The sequence below is a fragment of the Danio rerio genome, chromosome 6, assembly GCF_049306965.1.
Source record: "Danio rerio strain Tuebingen ecotype United States chromosome 6, GRCz12tu, whole genome shotgun sequence".
NCBI lineage: Eukaryota > Metazoa > Chordata > Actinopteri > Cypriniformes > Danionidae > Danio > Danio rerio.
The window spans coordinates 62,375,001-62,383,239 of NC_133181.1; positions in this window are offsets into that span (position 1 = coordinate 62,375,001).

Below are 8,239 nucleotides of genomic sequence, written 5' to 3' on the forward strand. Positions count from 1 at the left end.
CACACAGGTCTGTGGATCATTCATCAAATTGTTCAATTTAGAAGACATTTTCAGGAAAATAAAGATTGTTTTTTTTATAATAAAAATTGCTTGACAGATTTTGACACTAGTTCAACATTTTTGTATGTAATGACTCCAGTAATGAAATGAGGACTATTAGTTTTATATGGAATGACTATTCAGCATTTACAAGTTAATTATGACTGACATGACAGAAGCAATGATAATGTTATAAACAGCAGAGAGTTGTATGAAAGCAGTTGATGCATGTCCAAAAGTATTCGCAATTTGTTGGAAGGAATGAGAAACTGCTACTGTGATGTGCACAAATGACTAACTGTTCTGAGAAATGCATCAACAGTTGTGCAAATGTAAATAGTGTTGTGAGAAATGCACCAAAGCCACTGAGAAAAACTGTAATAATCCAGGGTCGCCACAGCGGAATGAACCGCCAATTTATCCAGCAAGTTTTTACACAGCGGATGCCCTTCCAGCTGCAACCCATCACTGAGAAACATCCACACACAGACTCATACACTACGGACAATTTAGCCTACTCAATTCTCCTGTACCACATGTATTTGGACTGTGGGGGAAACCGGAGCACCCGGAGGAAACCCACGGGAAGGCAGGGAGAACATGCAAACTCCACACTGAAACACCAACTGAGCTGAGGTTCGAACCAGTGACCCAGCGACCTTCTTGCTGTGAGGCGACAGCACCACCTACTGCCACTGCCTCGGCAAAATGTATTTATTTATTTTCAATTATGAATTTTTTTTACATATTTATTTAGTTGTATTTTTTTATAGTTTTTATTTATTGTATTTTTTTTGTCTCCTCTGAATGTTACTTACTGACCATGCACATCGCCTGTCACTGATTCAATCAATAATTGATTACTTTCAATCACTGAATAGAAAAAATAGGCAGTTTAATCAGCATCTGAACACTTATAAAACTCCTGCATAAGCAAAACATTCACTGCATTTTAACACACCCTGAACACTTTCTTTTTCTTCTTTTTGCACAAATGAAATAAAAGTCTCCCAGCAGGTAATCCTCTTTCAGATTCACTGCAAGCGCATTTCAAGATCAGCTCTTCTGTTTTTGCAGTCTGGTGCATTATATTGTAAGATTTGAGTCTGTCTGTCGAGATCCAGATTCTATTAAAATTGAATCTTTCTGATGCATTTGAGCGTCCGGGCCTCATATTAGCAGATTCTCAGGTGTAGATGTGCAGCACACGCTAGCAGACGCTAATGCTGTAATTATTGCAGGAATAACCTGGAAGTCTCACAGGCGGCGTCAGTGAAGATATAACAATCACACACACACACACACACACACACACACACACATACACACTCTCGCCTCCATCTCTGGACCTTTATCACTGATGCACTTGTGAGGAAAATCAATGGCTGGAGTTGTTGAGGCTTTAAAGCTCTACTATTTATTTTTTTCACACATACTGTGGCGTTTCTTGGCCTATCTGTGAGTTCTGCTATCATAATCACAGCCATTACACACACACACACACACACACACACACACACACTGCAGACGCCTTATTTATAAAGCTTTCAGCATATGTGTGATTCTAGTTGTATCGGGGAAAATTGCTGCTTGTGTGTGTGTGTGTGTGTGTGTGTGTGTGTGTGTGTGTCTGTGCGTGTGTGTGTGTACATGTGTGTGTGTGCATAAACAATATACATAAAACTATTATGTTTAGAAATGTGTTGAAAAATAATTTATAATTTAACAAATTTAACAGAAGACTTCAGTTGTATGTGTAGTATATAAACAATATAAATACACTTATTTAATAATAGAAATTAAACTTATGAAGAAATTATTTATTCATTCATTCATTCATATTTTTTTCGGCTTACTCCCTTTATTCATCAGGAGCCGCCACAGCGGAATGAACCGCCAACTTATCCAGCATATGTTTTACACAGTGGATGGCCTTCCATCTGCAACCCAGTACTGGGAAACACCCATACACTCACACACACACACACACACACACACACACACACACACACTTCGGCCAATTTAGTTAAATTCCCCTATAGTGCACCCGAAGGAAACCCACGCCAACACGGGGAGAACATGCAAACTCCACACAGAAACACCAACTGACCCAGCCAGGACTCAAACCAGCGACCTTCTTGCAGTGAGTCGATTGTGCTTAAATTACTTATTTATTTATTTTATCATCATCATTATATATTTATAGTATTGTAATTTTGTGTGTGTATATATACACACTGCACACTGTAAACCCTGATGTTGTCTTTACTTAAACAATCAAGTAAAGTTGACTGAACATTACTTAAAATTAAGCACTTTGTAACCTAAAAATATGAGTTAATTTAACTTGTATACAATGAAAATGTATAAACTTCAGATTGCAATTATAGTAAGCTTAAAATCACAATTAATTATTTGAAAAAAAAAAATGGGTCGTTTTAATGTAGTCTTGACTGTTAATCTCTAATATGTGCAACCTTTTAGCAAGGTCTCTTATTAATCAGAAAACAAGGCTTCATGTATAATTATTCAACATAAAGGGAATAAATGCCTGCTTATTTTTCTTTTAAACATTTCTTCATAGTATATAATTAAACACACAGACACACACACTGAACACAACAATTTCTACCAAACTGGCAAGTTAAATAAACTTAAATATGCACGTTTTGTAAGTCTCTGTTCCTCAATTGAATTGAGGCAACAAGTTTACTCAATTAATTTCGTTCAGTCAGCTTATTAGGGTCTTCAGTGCATAGGCAGCTAGTCCTATTGATTATTAGTATATGTAAGTCAGAATTATTCGCCCTTGAATTTTTATCTCTTTTTTAAATATTTCCCAAATGATGTTGAACAGATTCAGGAAATGTGCACAGTATGTCCGATAATATTTTTTCTTCTGGAGAAAGTCTTATTTGTTTTATTTTAGCTAGAATAAAAGCAGTTTTTAATTTTTTAAACAGCATTTTAAGGTCAATATTATTATCCCCTTTAAGCTATTTTTTTCCCGATAGTCTACAGAACAAACCATCATTATACAACAACTTGCCTAATTACCCTAACCTGCCTAGTTACCCTAATTACCCTAGTGAAGCCTTTACATGTCACTTTAAGCTGTATAGAAGTGTCTTGAAGAATATCTAGTCTAATATTATTTACTGTCATCATGACAAAGAGAAAATAAATCAGTGATTAGAGATGAGTTATTAACACTGTTATGATTAGAAACGTGCTGGAGAAATCTGCTCTCCGTTACACAGAAATTGGGGGAAAAATAAAAAGTGGGGCGAATAATTCTGACTTCAACTGTATGTATATAAAAGCGCCCAATGTGTTTCAGTCTGAAGATGATGTTGATGTGCATTTCAGTGTGAGTTGTAAATGAAAGGATGATTGTATTGTTTGTATTCTGCTACCTGTTGGTGCAGAACAAATGTGTGTGTAAATCATTTCTCATATGAATTGTCTCAGTGCTGAAATACACAAGAATGGGTTTCTGGATGATTTACGTGTTTCGTGTATGTGTGTGTGTGTGTGTGTTGTCTAGATCATGTCTGTGCTCATGTTCTTCCTCCTCTTTCTTTTATATTTCAGCATCCTGCAGTGTGTCAGTCTTTGTAGGTTATATTAATGTTTAAATATAGAGAGTATTATAAGAGAGAGCTGGTGTGTGTGTGTGTGTGTGTGTGCGCGCAAACATTTTTTTACTGGCTGAAATGATAAAACACTGATAACCACCCAGAATCCAGTGAAATATAATAAAAATAATAAAATTAAATAAAATATCAAATAAAATAAATTGTTCATCATGTCAAACAAGCAGCAGAATACCATTGCAACAAAATACTTAAAAAAATTGTAATTGTTCAACATATTTCTAATCATAGTAGTTTTGTTCTTAAAAAGAGTAAAAAGAATGATGTATGATATTTATTATTCTTCTATACAGCTTAAAGTGACATTTAAAGGCTTCACTGGGGTAATTAGGGTAACTAGGCAGGTTAGGGTAATTAGGAAAGTCGTATGCCCCTTTCACACAGTGATACCGGTAAATATCTGGAAAATTTCCGGAACGACTTTACCGGTATATTCAAAAAAGCGCTGTTCACACAGGCGAGGACGTTACAGAAATTTTCCGGAAAAGAGCATTCACACATCCATTCCAAAATACCGGTAAATTCTGACATCATTCACCACAAATGAGCTTTAAACGGCTGCGCTTGTGTTTGTAAACATTTGACTAAATTACAAACTCTGTGGATGATCAATATTGTGAACAACTTTCGCAGGATCGTTTCTCATGTCGAGATGTTTATAATATGTGTGTGTGCAGCCGCTCACAGGCTGTTTCACAGGCACACGCAAAGCTTGAAGGTAAACAAACAACGGCTTATCATAAGCATCTCATCGATAATTATTTACACAGTTGGCATTAAGATGAACATATAAACGTGATCTGACTAACTTCTAGCAGCTAAATGTGTCTGGAAAAATATTCAAAGGCTTTTATTCTCATAAACCGCGTGGACGTAAATGCGTCTGACTGTTGTGATTGGCTAAAGCAGGAGTCTCATGTCAGCACGTTCTAGACGTGCTTATTACGGCAATCTTCCTTCTGCATTCACACAGCGCAGCATTCCGGCAAATTGCCGGTAATGTTACAACTTCTCTTTCTGGAAAATAGCCAGAACGAATTTACCGGTATTTTCAAAAAGGGCCCGTTCACACATACAACCTTTCCGGAAAATTGCCGGTAATTTTCCGGAAAGGTCTGTATGTGTGAAAGGGGCTATTGTATAACAATGGTTTGTTCTGTAGACTATTGGAAAATATAAAGCTTAAAGGGGCTAATAATGTTGACCTTAAAATGATGATTAAAACAATTAAGAACGTTCGAGGTTACAGAAGTAACCCTTCGTTCCCCGAGGAGGGGAACGGAAGTGCCATGAATGGGAGGATTCGTATCAGAAGCCGCTTATCTGGAGAGTATTGAACGGGCCAATGAATGAAATTAATTGGCAGCGTAAGCTTGCGCAGGTGTGCGACATCTGCAATCATCTCAGCATATAAGCACACCTGAAGCCAGCAGACGCCATCCTTTTAAGCTGAAGAGACTTTCAAACAGCTAAGGGACAGTCATTATGGCGACGGAATATGGCACTTCCGTTCCCCTCCTCGGGGAACGAAGGGTTACTTCTGTAACCTCGAACGTTCCCCTTCGGTTGGGGAACTTCAGTGCCATGAATGGGAGAATATGGAAAGCGCCATAATGACTGCACCTTACCAACACCCCCGATGAGGAGATAGTCAAGCAAGCGTGACGCACCCACATCATGGGGGGCGCGGTCCTCCAACGTGTCCCTGGCCCTAATTTATCCTACTTCAACAGAAGTTTTACGGATTTAGATATATTTTTTGGGAAGTCGTGAGCATCTAGATAATTCTAGGAAATACGACAGTACGTTGGGAAGCGTGCAATCCCGATAGGGAGGACGCTGCGGAGGCCATCCGTTACCCAAGGGGGGGATAGATGGCAGAATTTACCTATGGACTAGCCCTAAAAAGGGGGAGTACGCATAGCAAAGAGTGGTTAGCGGAGAGGGAAGACACGGGTCCGCCCAGGGGGGGGACTTAACCGTGGCGGAATAAGCATATGGGATCGCCTAGTGGGGATCACGCATAGCAGGCACCTATACCCAAAACGCGGGCTGACCAGCGGGCAGACCTACAACGTAGTGGGCCAGCAAGTGACTCCTCCGCTGAGTCAGTGCTGGGGGCCACGGAGGAATCTGCAGGGCTCACCTGACGGGGAACTTTACTGACAGATAAAAAAGGCGCACGTACCTCCGTGTTAGGGAGAATGGCGCAGCAAGCGTGTTTCAACACCCTACCGAGTTGTCTCCTCAATCACCAAAGGGTTACCTAATACCCTTGAGGAAACCGGCTCCACTCGCAGATTGTAAAACCTTGCAAATGTGTTGGGTGTCGCCCAGCCCGCAGCTCTACAGATGTCTGTTAGAGAGGCGCCGCGTGCACGCGCCCAAGAGGATGCAACGCTCCGAGTGGAGTGTGCACGTACTCCCGGGGGACACGGCTGACCTCGACTCGAATAAGCGAGTGAAATGGCATCCACAATCCAGTGGGATAATCTTTGTTTCGATACGGCACTTCCCTGCTGCCGACCGCCATAACAGACAAAGAGCTGCTCAGATGATCTAAAATTCTGAGTACGGTCCACATAAATGCGCAGAGCGCGAACTGGACAAAGTAAAGAAAGGGCTGGGTCTGCCTCCTCCGGGGGCAGCGCTTGCAGGTTCACTACCTGATCTCTAAAGGGGGTGGTAGGAACCTTGGGCACATAACCGGGGCGGGGTCTCAGGATAACGTGAGAGTAATCCGGCCCGAATTCCAGGCACGAGTCACTGACCGAAAATGCCTCCAGGTCCCCGACCCTCTTGATGGAGGCCAACGCAACCAGCAGAGCTGTCTTCAGGGACAGAAATCTTAGAGATACTGATTCGAGTGGCTCAAAGGGATCGGATCGCAGACTCGTGAGAACGAGGGCGAGATCCCAAGAGGGCATGAGAGGGGGGCGAGATGGATTAATTCGCCTAGCACCCCTAAGGAACTGGATGACCAGGTTATGCTTTCCCACGGTGCCGCCAGCTACCGCGCTATGATAAGCGGAGATGGCGGCCACGTAAACCTTGAGAGTGGAGGGCGACAGCCTGCTGTCCAACTTCTCTTGAAGGAAAGAGAGCACAACACTAATCTGGCAGTTTCGGGGGTCCTCTCTGCGAGAGACGCACCATTCAGTGAATAGACTCCACTTCAGGGCGTAGGCGCGCCTCGTGGAGGGGGCTCTAGCCTGAGTGATGGTATTAACCACCGCAGTCGGTAGGTTACCTAAGTCTTCCTCGCGTCTAGGGACCACACGTGGAGGTTCCAAAGATCGGGGCGAGGGTGCCAGATGGTGCCCTGTCCCTGAGAGAGTAGGTCCTCTCTCAAAGGGATCCGCCAGGGGAGGGCCGTCGCGAGGAGTGAGAGCTCTGATATCCAGGTCCGGTTGGGCCAAAGGGGCGCAACTAGCAGAACCTGTTCCTCGTCCTCCCTGACCTTGCACAGAAACTGCGCGAGCAGGCTCACTGGGGGAAACGCATACTTGCGCATGCCCCGAGGCCAGCTGTGGGCCAGTGCATCCGTGCCGAGAGAGCCCTCGGTCAGGGAAAAAAACAACTGGCAGTGAGCGTTCTCGGGGGAAGCAAACAGATCGATCTGGGCCTCCCCGAATCGCGCCCATATCAGCTGAACAGACTCGGGGTGGAGTCTCCATTCTCCAGGGCGTAACAGCTGTCGTGAGAGCGCATCGGCTGCACGATTGAGCGTGCCTGGGACGTGAATGGCGCGCAGCGATTTCAGCCGCGGGTGACTCCAGAGGAGCAGACGGCGGGCGAGCTGAGACATGCGGCGAGAGCGCATACCCCCCATGCGGTTGATATACGCCGCCGCCGCCGTACTGTCCGTCCTGACCAGCACGTGTTGCCGCTCCAGCACCGGTAAAAAGCGGTGGAGAGCGAGGAACACTGCCAACAGCTCTAGGCGATTGATATGCCAATGCAGCTGGGCACCCTTCCAGAGGCCCGCAGCCGCATGCCCGCGACACACGGCCCCCCAACCCGTGTTGGAAGCGTCTGTTGAAACAACAACATGGCTGGACGCCTGTCCTAGAGGCACACCGGCCTGTAGGAACGAGGGGTCGTTCCAAGGGCTGAGGGCGCGGCGACACAGCGCAGTAACCGAGACCCGGTGTGTGCCCGCGTGCCATGCGCGTCTGGGGACCCGATCGTGAAGCCAGTGCTGAAGTGGTCTCATATGGAGCAACCCGAGCGGCGTGACGGCGGCTGCGGATGCCATATGCCCCAGGAGCCTCTGAAAGAACTTCAGTGGGACCACTAGTTTGCTGTCGAGCTCCCTCAGACAGTTCAGCAACAGGCGAGCGCGTTCCTCGGAGAGGTGCGCTACCATGGTGATCGAGTCCAGCTCCATCCCGAGAAAAGAAATCCTCTGCACGGGGGCGAGTTTGCTCTTTTCTCGGTTGACCTGAAGCCCCAGTAGGCGGAGATGCCGAAGCACCTCGTCCCTGTGCACAATCAATTGCTCCCGCGAGTGGGCTAAAATCAGCCAGTCGTCGAGATAACCG